The sequence below is a fragment of the Puma concolor genome, unplaced genomic scaffold (genome assembly GCF_028749965.1).
Source record: "Puma concolor isolate L17-30 unplaced genomic scaffold, mPumCon1.1.hap2 unalloc_scaffold_8, whole genome shotgun sequence".
Taxonomy (NCBI): domain Eukaryota; kingdom Metazoa; phylum Chordata; class Mammalia; order Carnivora; family Felidae; genus Puma; species Puma concolor.
The window spans coordinates 522,167-533,281 of NW_028240291.1; positions in this window are offsets into that span (position 1 = coordinate 522,167).

An 11,115-nucleotide genomic window follows, 5' to 3' on the forward strand; every position below is an offset into this window, starting at 1 on the left:
TCCTATTTTGCTGTAAGGCTTAGCTCATGTTCTGAGTTATTCCATTCCCCCTTGCACATCCGTGAATGGCGTTTGGTAACTGGTACTTTCACCTTTTATATTGCTACATTGTGTTGCTAAATCCTCTAAATTAATGAAAGTTAATACATTTAAACAAATCTTCACTAGACATATGTCCACTACGGACATTTACTTATCAAACATATTTCAATTACTATGAGGTACACCAGACTAATACTATACATTATATTAACTAACTGGAATCTAAATAAATTTGTAAAAAAATATTTTTGACTACCTTTTTTCACCTAACTCGTTTGTGTTTGTTTGGTTTTTGTTGTTGTTGTTGTTGTTGTTGTTTTCTTTTTTACTAACCTTAACAATTCTGTGAATTATTTAAATGCCTTCAGGCCCACTCTCCTTTGTAGCTGCAGAGGAGTTAGTATAATAAACATTAACACAGTGCCAAGTATTACATTAGTGCTTCCTTGAAGTTAGTTCGTTTAATGTTGTTGCCAATCTTATGAGGTGTAGAAACACTAATTATTTCAGTTGTTCACGAGAACTTGAGAGACGTGCAAGAAAGTTAAATAGGCTACTTTTGTTTATAGTCTGATGGAAGAAAATTTACCTGTTCTTACAATACTGTAGAAAAACCTTGATTTTTTTACAGGTAGTGATGAAAAATTATGACAGCAAAGGCAGTACGAAATATGAGATTCATAAGCACTTTTGTGCCTTCTGTTACCATGTACATACTCATTCCATAGAATACTACTTACTACAATAAATATTTGCTAAATGAAGTGAATCATTAAGCCTTAAGAAAGATGGATTGAAATACTGATCCCAATGATTCACAAAGAGTAAAAAAGGGTCAGATTGTAAAACAACTGATTTTGCTTTAAATCTACTAGAAATGTTTGGCTACTATCTTAAACCATTAATATTAATGTCCCTTAACAATGACCTATTGATCTTCTTTATGTTTAGATGATAGAGGTAGATATTAGAGAGTTCTGTAAATGAGTGTTCTCCAGAAAGATGAATTTGCAAGGTTTAAATAAAGGTTACAGCGAGTCAACAGTATTCTCCAGTCAGTGATAGACATGTTTCTATACTTGGACAATTATTGTCATATTTTCAACAATTTACCTTAACTTACTTTCAGTAAAGCAATGCATTGCTCCAAATAGTGAGCTTCATTTCTTCCCTGACCAGGTCAAAGAGAGAATAAAATGCCACTTAAACTGTCTCTTTCCTCAGAATCCAAACGAAAGAAAGACACCACCATCTTCCTCTTCTTTGTATAATTAATAAATGGTAAAACTCTCACTTCCTCTTAACAAAATCTAAAATATGTATGTTTTCCGCTTCCAATTTTAACAGATGTTGGTAAGCTACAACATGACTTTGAGCAAGAAACAACTATACTACCTTGTACTAATTATATAGTTAGGTAGAAACTTGATTTTTCTTTCTATATGTCGTATATATGCCCATACTCTCCGGAAAGCCTACAACCAAGTTTTTAATCCTTTGGGAATCGTATCAGGTTCTTTTATCTGTTATATACTGCCACAATTACATAACCTCTTTGGCTTGCTGATATTATCAGAATATCTTTCCTCCATGCTCTGTCAGATTAACTATAATCGAATTCTCTGCCACCTAGTAATAGGATATTTTGATCCAACCTTTTTTAGTAGACCAACACAAACACCCATTCATTAATCTTTCCACTGCACTCTAGTCTTACACTCTTTGGCCACAAAAGAATCTGACAAAACAGTACTAATACTGGTTCTCGGTTTGACTTACCCAAGGTGGGAAGAGACATAGTTTGGACTATCAGCCACTCACCTAGTGTAAAAGATTCCAGAATAAGTGAACTTCATAGTCTTTATAAATGTTCCCTTGTGAATGGTCATCGGGTATCTATATCAAGGGTAACTTCAAATTATTATATATATATATATATATATATATATATATATATATATATATATATATATATATATATATATACGCACACACACACACACACAAACACACACACACATATATATATGTATTTTTTTTTTTTACTTTTTATCAGTTTGTAGAATTATTTTGAATGGGTACATAGGCTTTGTTTGGAATGATGAAATAACTCTGTGAATGCATAGTGGTTACTGTTGTTCAACATTTTAAATGTACTTAATGCTACAGAATTGTACATTTAAAAATGGTTAGGACTGACATCAATATCATGGCTGAATAAGTCATCTTTTGGTTTTGTTCTCTTCCCTCATTCGCAAAAAAAACTGGCATCTATCCATACACAAAAGTGCTTCTGTAAGAGACATTGGATCCAGCACCATATATCAAGGGACCCAGGAGGGTCTTAATTAACCAGGTGTCAGGCAATATGCAGACAGACCTCAGACCTGGCTATAGACCGTGTCCTGTGAACTGCTTTAGCTAAAGTTCAGGACCCTGAAAAGCACTGTCTTAGAGAAGTGATCACGGGAAAGAAACTCTTATGGACGGCGAGAGAAAAAGTTCTACCACATACTTAAACAAATGAAATACAAGTTTGGATATATTAGAGAGGGTAAGAGGAACAGATTATACCCCTTCTCCCCCAACGAGCTCAGTCTAAGACCAAGAAAAGAATGAAACCATGGGAGTATACACTCAGTTTCCCCAACTTTGTGGGGTACTGCCAAAGAGCCTCAATTCTCTTTCATCCGATCCAGAGTACTGATTCATGAGGTGTTTGGTGAGCTGTTTGGAAAAACGTTGGCAGGATGACAGAACACTGAAGGTATTAAAGTGATGTGGATTCTATTGACCACACCGTAGACTCTATCAAGAAACAATGCTCATGGGTGATGATTCACCCACAAATCGTCAACTGGCCCAAAGGAACCACCAAGCCTCTGCATACCTCACCCACACCCACCCACCACCTAGTGGCCGGCTTCTTGTGTGTGCTCCTGGTAAGAGCACCTTACGTTGCAGACAACAATTGAGTATGTGCAGAATGGAGCTCTGATTCTACAGACTTCAATGAACGAAACCACTAAGTGGAATTTAGCATCGTGCCTTTAGGAAAACAAAAAAGAAGTTTTTTTAGCCCCAAGTCTGGTTGGTGGTAGGATCAAGAAAAGGCATATAATCTTAAGAAGTCAGCCTTAGGAGGAATAGGGAAGATGGCAGCGTAGGAGGACACTCGGCTCACCTCCATCCTGCTGATCACTTAGATTCCACCCACATCGGCCTAAATAACCCACAAAACCGCCAGAAGACTAGCAGAATGGACTCTCTGGATCCAAGCATGGACAAGAGGCCCAAGGAAGAAGGTAGGAAGGGTGGAGAGGCGGTGTGCGCTACACGGACTGGTGGGAGGGAGCCCGGGCAGCGGAGGGCAGCCTGCCTGGCAAGGCATAGCCCCTGAGTCTGGTTTGCAAAAGTGGAGGGGCTGGACTGTGTGCATTCTGACAGCCAGGAGGACTTAACATCTGGAATGTTAAAAGTCAACAGCTCTGCTCTCAGAGAGCGGGGAGGGCGAGAGGGCACCAGGAAGGAGAGTTGCTGAGTCCAGGAAGACAGGGCTCAGCTCAGTGGGGAACAAAGGCACTGGCACGCACCATGTCCCTCTCCCATCCCCCAGCCGAAATTCCAAAGGGAACCAGTTTCCATCACCGCACTTGCTTGCACCCACAAATGCCCAATGTTGTGCTTCTGTGGATCCATCTCTCTGACTGGCCTGCCTCTCTTCTGGTGCTGCAGGGCCCGTCCCACAGGGAACCACTGACAGCAAAGTGCGCTAAGCCTGCCCCGCCTGCCCCTGTGCACCTCGTGGATCCACCCCAGTTAATACGCCAGCTCCCACTGAAGCCTGGCAATGTGCAAGTAGCCCAGACAGGGGCACCCCACTCCACAGTGAGTCCTGCCCCTGGGAGAGGGGAAGAGAAGGTACACACCAGTCTGACTGTGGCCCCAGAAGTGAGCTGGGGATAGACAGCGGGTCTGACTGTGGCCCCGCCCACCAATACAAGTTACTCCCGACAGCACAGGGGAAGTGCACGGCAGTTGGGAGCCACCGCAGGGACTGCCCAAAATGACAAAATGGAAGAACTCTCCTCAAAAGAAATTCCAGGAAGGAGTGACAGCTAACAAACTGATCAAAAACGATTTAAGCAATATATCGGACAGTGAATTTAGAATAATAGTCATAACATTAATCACGGGGCTTGAAAAAAGCGTAGAGGATAGCAGAGAATCTACTGCTACAGAGATCAAGGGACTAAGAAATAGTCATGAGGAGCTAAAAACGCGATAAATGAGGTGTAAAATAAAATGGAGGCGGCCATAGCATGGATTGAAGGGGCAGAGGAGAGAAGAGGTGAATTAGAGGATAAAATTACGGAAAAAGAGGAAACTGTGAAAAAGAGAGAGAAAAAAATCCAGGAGTGTGAGGGGAGAATTAGACAACTCAGTGACGCAATCAAACAGAACAATACCCGTACAATAGGAATTCCAGAGGACGAACAGAGAGAAAAGGGGCTGAAGGTGTACGTGAGCAAATCATAGCTGAGAACTTCCCTGATCTGGGGAAGAAAAAAGGCATTGAAATCCAAGAGGCACAGAGAACTCCCTTCAGACGTGACTTGAATCAATCTTCTGCACGACATATCATAATGAAACTGGCAAAATACGAGTATAAAGAGAAAATTCTGAAATCAGCTAGGGTTACACAGGCTGTGACTTACAAGGGGAGACCCATAACACTGGTGGCACACTTATCTACTGAAACTTGGCAGGCCAGAAAGGAATGACAGGAAATCTTCAATGTAATGAACAGAAAAAAATATGCCCCCGCGAATCCTTTATCCAGCAAGCCTGTCATTCAGAATAGAAGGAGACATAAAAGACTTCCCAAACAAACAAAAGCTGAAGGAGTTCATCACCACTAAACCAGCCCTACAAGAGAGCCTAGGAGGGATTCTGTGAGAGAAATGTTGCAAGGACCACAAAGTACCAGAGACAGCACTACAGGCATGAAACCTACAGACATCACAATGACTCCAAACCCATTATCTTTCCATAATAACACTGAATGTAAAAGGACTAAATGCTCTGACCAAAAGACATAGAGTATCAGAATGGATTAAAACAAACAAACAAACAAACAAACAAACAAACAAACATCTATTTGCTGTCTACAAAAGGCTCATTTTAGGCCTGAGGACACCCTCAGACTGAAAGTGAGGGTATGGAGAACTGTCTATCATGCTACAGGAAGTCAAAAGAAAGCTGGAGTTGCCGTACTTATATCAGACAAACTAGACTTTAAATTAATGGCTTGTAACAAGAGATGAAGAAGAGCATTATATAATAATTACAACGTGTATCCATCAGGAAGAGCTAACAGTTATAAATGTCTATGTGCCGAATACCAGAGCCATCAAAGATATAAAACAATGAATCACAAACATAAGCGATCTTAGTGATAAGAATGTGGTAACTGCAGGGGACTTTAATACTCCACTTGCAACAATGGATAGATCATCTAGACACAGGATCAATAAAGAAACAAGGGCCCTGAATGATACATTGGATCAGATGGCCTTGACAGATAGAGTTAGAACTCTGCCTTCCAAAACAACAGAATATAGTCTCAAACTGAGGGTTGATGGGGGCTGGGAGGGATGGGAGGGTAGGTGATGGGTATTGAGGAGGGCACCTGTTGGTTTGAGCACAGGGTGTTTTAAGGAAACCAATTTGGCAATAAATTTCCTATTAAGAAAAAAAAGAAGGCTGCCTTAGGAGAGAGCAACAAGAATGGAGAAGGTGTATGCATAAGGTCTAAGGAAACTTCAGAAATTCTAGCAGGGCTCAAAGAAGGTGTCTCCCTACTGAATACAGTTAGTAAACAGTAGAAGGGGTGGCTGCTATTTCCAATGGCAATAAAACAATGCAAAACTTCTAGGAACATGAAAAATAAGGACCCATGACAAACCAGAAGAGCACAATAAACTGTTGTAGCCAACTTAAAGGCATAGAAGAGACACGTGGGTTTAACCAAGAAGAATTCAAAAATCACTTTGTTAACAAAGTCAATAGGCTACCAAAACCCCCAAGGACAATGCAACAAATCAAAAACCTTATAACAAAAATGAAAATTTAGTGAAGAGATAGTTGTCATAAAAAAGAACCAAACAAATTCTGGAACTAAATAGTTCAACGAATAAAACCAATATCCAATAAAGAGCATAAACAGCAGAATCAAGAACATTCTATCTGGAACATTTAGTCTTCAGAAATGGAAAGATAAGAACTTTCCCAGTAACACAAAGGTGAGAGAATTCACCACTAGATTTGCCTTAGGAGAAATGCTAAAAAGAGTTCTTTAAGCAGAGATATAAGGACATTCACTATTCACTAAGGGGACTAAAAGTAATATAAAAACACAGCTAAAAGTAAGTTTGTACTGAAGTGCAAAAACTGTGGCATATAACACGACGGTTACGAACACAATTCTAGTGTAACGATTAAAAGACAAAAATATAGGGACGCCTGGGTGGTCAGCTAGTTAAGCATCTGACGCTTGGGTTCATGAGATCGAGCTGCACGTTGGGCTCCAGGCTGACGGTGCAGAGCCTGCTTGGGATTCTCTCTCTCTCTCTCTCTCTCTCTCTCTCTCTCTCTCTCTCTCTCACTCCCCCCCCCCCACTACTCTGCCTCTCTCTCTCTCAAAATAAATAAACTCTTTTTAAAAAGACAAAAATGTTAGAAGATGGCATCAGTGTAGGAAAACCCTAGGCTAGTTACATCCCACAAACACAACTGTATAACTATCCTATCATCCTAAATATCCCAGAAAACAGCTGGATGACTGACAGAACAAACTCCACACCTAGAGAGAGAGGAAGCCACATCGAGGAAGGTAGGAAGTGTAGAGATGTGGTTTGGACGAAATGAATTGTGGATGCTACAGAGGGGAAGGATCCCTGGTCACAGAGAAGAATGAGAGAGAGAGAGAGAGAGAGAGAGAGAGAGAGAGAGAGAGAGAGAGAGAGAGAGAGAAGAGTTAGGGAGGGAGGGAGGGAGGGAGGGAGGGAGGGAGGGAGCGAGGGAGGGAGGGAGGGAGAGGGGGAGCGAGGGAGGGAGAGGGGGAGAGGAGCACATAGGGGATTTCAAAAGCAGAATGGTTCCTCAAAGCCATTGGTAGGAAAAAAAGAAAGGCTGATCTTCATGAGTTCTTACAACCGGTGGGGCTTGGAGCTTGGGGTTTCATAGGTCAGAATACTGGGCTGCGATAGAGCCCTGAGGGCACTGCCCTACTACTAGTATAGGCAGTTAGTGCGATCTGAGGCATGCCTAGGGCACACAGTGGGGATTATTCAGTCTTCTTGGATGGAATCACTGTGAAGTAACAACATTCATGTAGATTCCTCTCTGGAAACAAAGTAACTGGCTGGAAACATTTCCCTCCCTATCCCTGCAGCATAAACACACAGCTGTATGAGGGAAGAAGCGCAGAGTTGAACTAGCTGCTAAATGAATGATACACCAGGTCCCACACCTTGCGTTGTGGTGGAACTGCCCTTTCCAGTATGCTAGCCTCAGTCACAGAATGTGCAGGCCCCTTCCCCAGAAGACCAGCACAAAGTCCTGCCCATGCCATGTCCTGACCAGAAAGAACTCTTCAGGGCCTTCGTTCTAGTTGAAGGCGCATCAGGTCTTATTTCACTAGCAGACCAGAGTACACCTAGTTAAAACTCACCACATTCTGTCAAAGGACCAAACACTGCCCAGAGCAGGGAAGGACAGCTGTGCGGACTACTGGCCTGAAAGATGGAACAGCCACAACCCAGCAGCAGAGTTAAATCAGCACACACACGAGATTACTCCGGGACACTACATGACCTGTTCTTCATAAGGCCATTACTCTCAGGAACAGGACAAACAACTGGTTTCTCTAACACAGATAGAGAAGCAGAGACCTAGACAATGCAAAGAAGTAAGACTTTATCACACATGAAAGTACAAGATAAGGCCATGGTCACAGATCTAAGTGAAACAGATATACGTAATCTGCCTGATGGAGAATTTAAAAGAAGGATCATAAGGATACTTACTGGAGTTTAGAAAATAATAGAAGATGTCAGGGAAACCCTTACCACACAGATAAAATAGTTAAAAACAATCCATTAGAAATTGAAAATACAATAAACTACATTGGAAACAGGCTTGATGTGGTAAACATCAGGTGGAGAGAAGGAGATAAATAAATTAGTAACCTAGAAGAAAAATTAATGGAAAATACCAACTAAGCAAAAGAGAGAAAGAAGAATTATGATACATGAAAATAGACTTTGGGAACTCCCTGGCTCTTTCTACTGTAATAACATTTGTATCATAGGAGTCTCAAGAAGAAGGAAGAAGAGGAAGAGGAAGAGGAACAAGAAGAGGAAGAGGAAGAGGAAGGAGAAGGAGAAGAGAAGGCGAAGGAGAAGGAGGAGTGCATGACTGGGTGCAAGAAAGGAACAAGTGCAGGAGGAGTATGACCAGGAGGAGGAGGAGGATGAGCATAAGCCAAAGGAGCAGGAGCAGCTGGGGGAGAAAGTTGAGGAGGAACAGAGCAGAGGGAAGAGGAGGAAGAGAAAAGACAGAGCCAGGGCTGGGAGAGCAGTAGCAGAAGAGGAGGAGCAGAAGGATGAAGAGGCCGAGGAGGAAGAGGTGGAGGAGGAGGAGGAGGAAGAGGTGAAGGAGGGGGATGAGGAGATGGAGGTGAAGGAAGAGGAGTGGGAGGAATTAGAGGAGGAGCATTAGGAGGAGGAGGGGGAGGAGGTAGAGGAGGAGGGAAGAAGAGGAGGAGGAGGAGAGAGGAGGTAGAGGGGAGAGGAGGAGGAGGGGGGAAGAGAGAAGAAGGAGAGAATGACTGGGTGTAGGAGAAGGAACATATGGAGCAGGAGGAAGTCCAGGACAGGGAGGAAGAAGCCAGGATCCAAAGGAGCAGGAGCATTGGGGAAGGATGTTGAGGAGGACGAGAACAGAGGGAAGGGGAGGAGGCGAACATATGGAGGCAAGGCTGGAAGAGCAGTAGCTGGAGAGGAGGTGCAGAAGGATGAAGAGGCCAAGAAGGAAGAGGAGGAGGATGAGGAGGAAGAGGTAAAGGAGGAGGACGAGGAGGTGGAGTTGAAGGAAGAGGAGTGGGAGGAATTAGAGGAGGAGCATTAGGAGGAGGAGGGGGAGGAGGTAGAGGAGGAGTAGAGGAGAGGAGGAGGAGGAGAGAGGGGGTAGAAGGGAGAGGAGGACGAGGGGAGAAGAGGAGAAGAAGGAGTGAATGACTGAGTGTAGGAGAAGGAACTTGTCGAGGAAGAGGAAGTCCAGCACAAGGAGAAAGTGGCCAGGAGCCAAGGAAGAGGAGCATTGGGGAGGATGAGAGCAGAGGGAAGAGGTGTAATTAAATATAGCCAGCGCTGGAAGAGCAGTAGCAGAAGAGGAGCAGGAGAATGAGGAGGAGGAGGAGGAGGAGGAGGAGGAGGAGGAGGAGGAGGAGGAGGAGGAGGGAGAGTTTGGGAGGAGTTAGAGGTGGAGGAGAAGGAGGTCCAGGAGGAGGAGGAGGAGGAGGAGTCAATATCTGGGTGCAGGAGACGGAACAAGTGGAGGAGGAGGGAGTCCAAGACAAGGAGGAGGAAGAGCATGGGCCAAAGGAGCAGGAGCACCTGGGGGAAGAAGTTGAGGAGGAGGAGAGCAGAGGGAAGAGGAGGAGATAAAGAGAGCCCAGGCTGGAGGAGCAGGAGAAGGAGGAAGAGGCAGAGATGGAGTTGGAGGAAGAGTTAGGGAGGAGTTAGAGGAGGAGAAGAAGGGGGACGAGGACGGGAAGGAGGAGGAGAGAATATCTGGGTGCAGGAGAGGGAACAAGTGGAGGAGGACAGAATCCAAGACAAGGAGGAGGAAGAGCATGAGCCAAAGGAGCAGGAGCAGCTGGGGGAAGAAGTTGAGGAGGAGGAGAGCAGAGGGAAGAGGAGGAGATAAAGAGAGCCCGGGCTGGAAGAGCAGTAGCAGAAGAGGTGGGGGAGAAGGAGGAAGAGGCGGAGGGGGAGTAGGAGGAGGGGGAGGAGTAGGCAGAGGAGAGGCCTGAGCGACACAGGGAACAGATGAGTGCACTTACCCAGGCTCCTGGGCCACGCCTGTGCCCTTGGTGCTGCTGGTGGAGGGTCCAGATGGGACTGGGCTTGTGCAAGAGCAAGGAAGGTAGGTGACATTTACAGGAATGTAGTACAGCCAGTGGTGGAAACCTCCGCTCCAGTGGGCAGGAACGTGCCAAGGGGATCCCATCCAATGGTCCTGGCTCTGGAATGAGTGTGGGGGGAGGGGAGTGCAGGGGCGGTGTAAGCATGTGTGCTTTAGGTCCCACCTGGCAGTGAAGCACCACTGGGGGTGTGGGGACTGGGTGTGGAGGTCCAGGCCAGACTGGGGCATAGACCCGGGGCTTCTTCCCACACAAAACAGCGTGGGGGCACGTTTCTGGGGCCCCTAAGCATCTGGCTGCGGGGAGCGTGGTGTGAATGCCCAGTGGTCAGCGTGAGCCCAGGTGTGTGCTGTCTGGCCGTCTGCGAGTAAGCGTGCTCAGTGTACTCATGAGCACACAAGGCTAGGCGTGGATGCGGGCGTCTGGGCATGCACAGCCTCCCGTGGGTGTGTAGCAGAGCCCTGCAGAAATCTGAGACCCCGTGGGCCTAGGTGCAGCCTGTGGGGAGGACGTGAGTCCCTGGGGGAGGACGAGTGAGAGCAGTGCCAGGCTGGGAACCCCCCTAGATGTCAGCATGGAACAGGAAACAGCTGAGGACACGCTGCGCTCCTTGTGGAACCTGAAAGGCTGGCTGGAGGGCTGGAGGCTGTGTTGGGGAATGGGTGGCTGCGGACGGAAGGTGGTAGGGCATGAGATGTATTTCTGAATTCAGGCGGGGGCAAGTCTCCTGGAACAAGATTTCACCTTGTGCCCGAACTGTATGCCAGCATTTGGAGGAACTCAAGCTTCCTGGAATTGCTGTAGGACCCCACTCTTCTTTGGCAAGAACTCCTACTTCCACAATGAGGTCATTGCTATGCAGG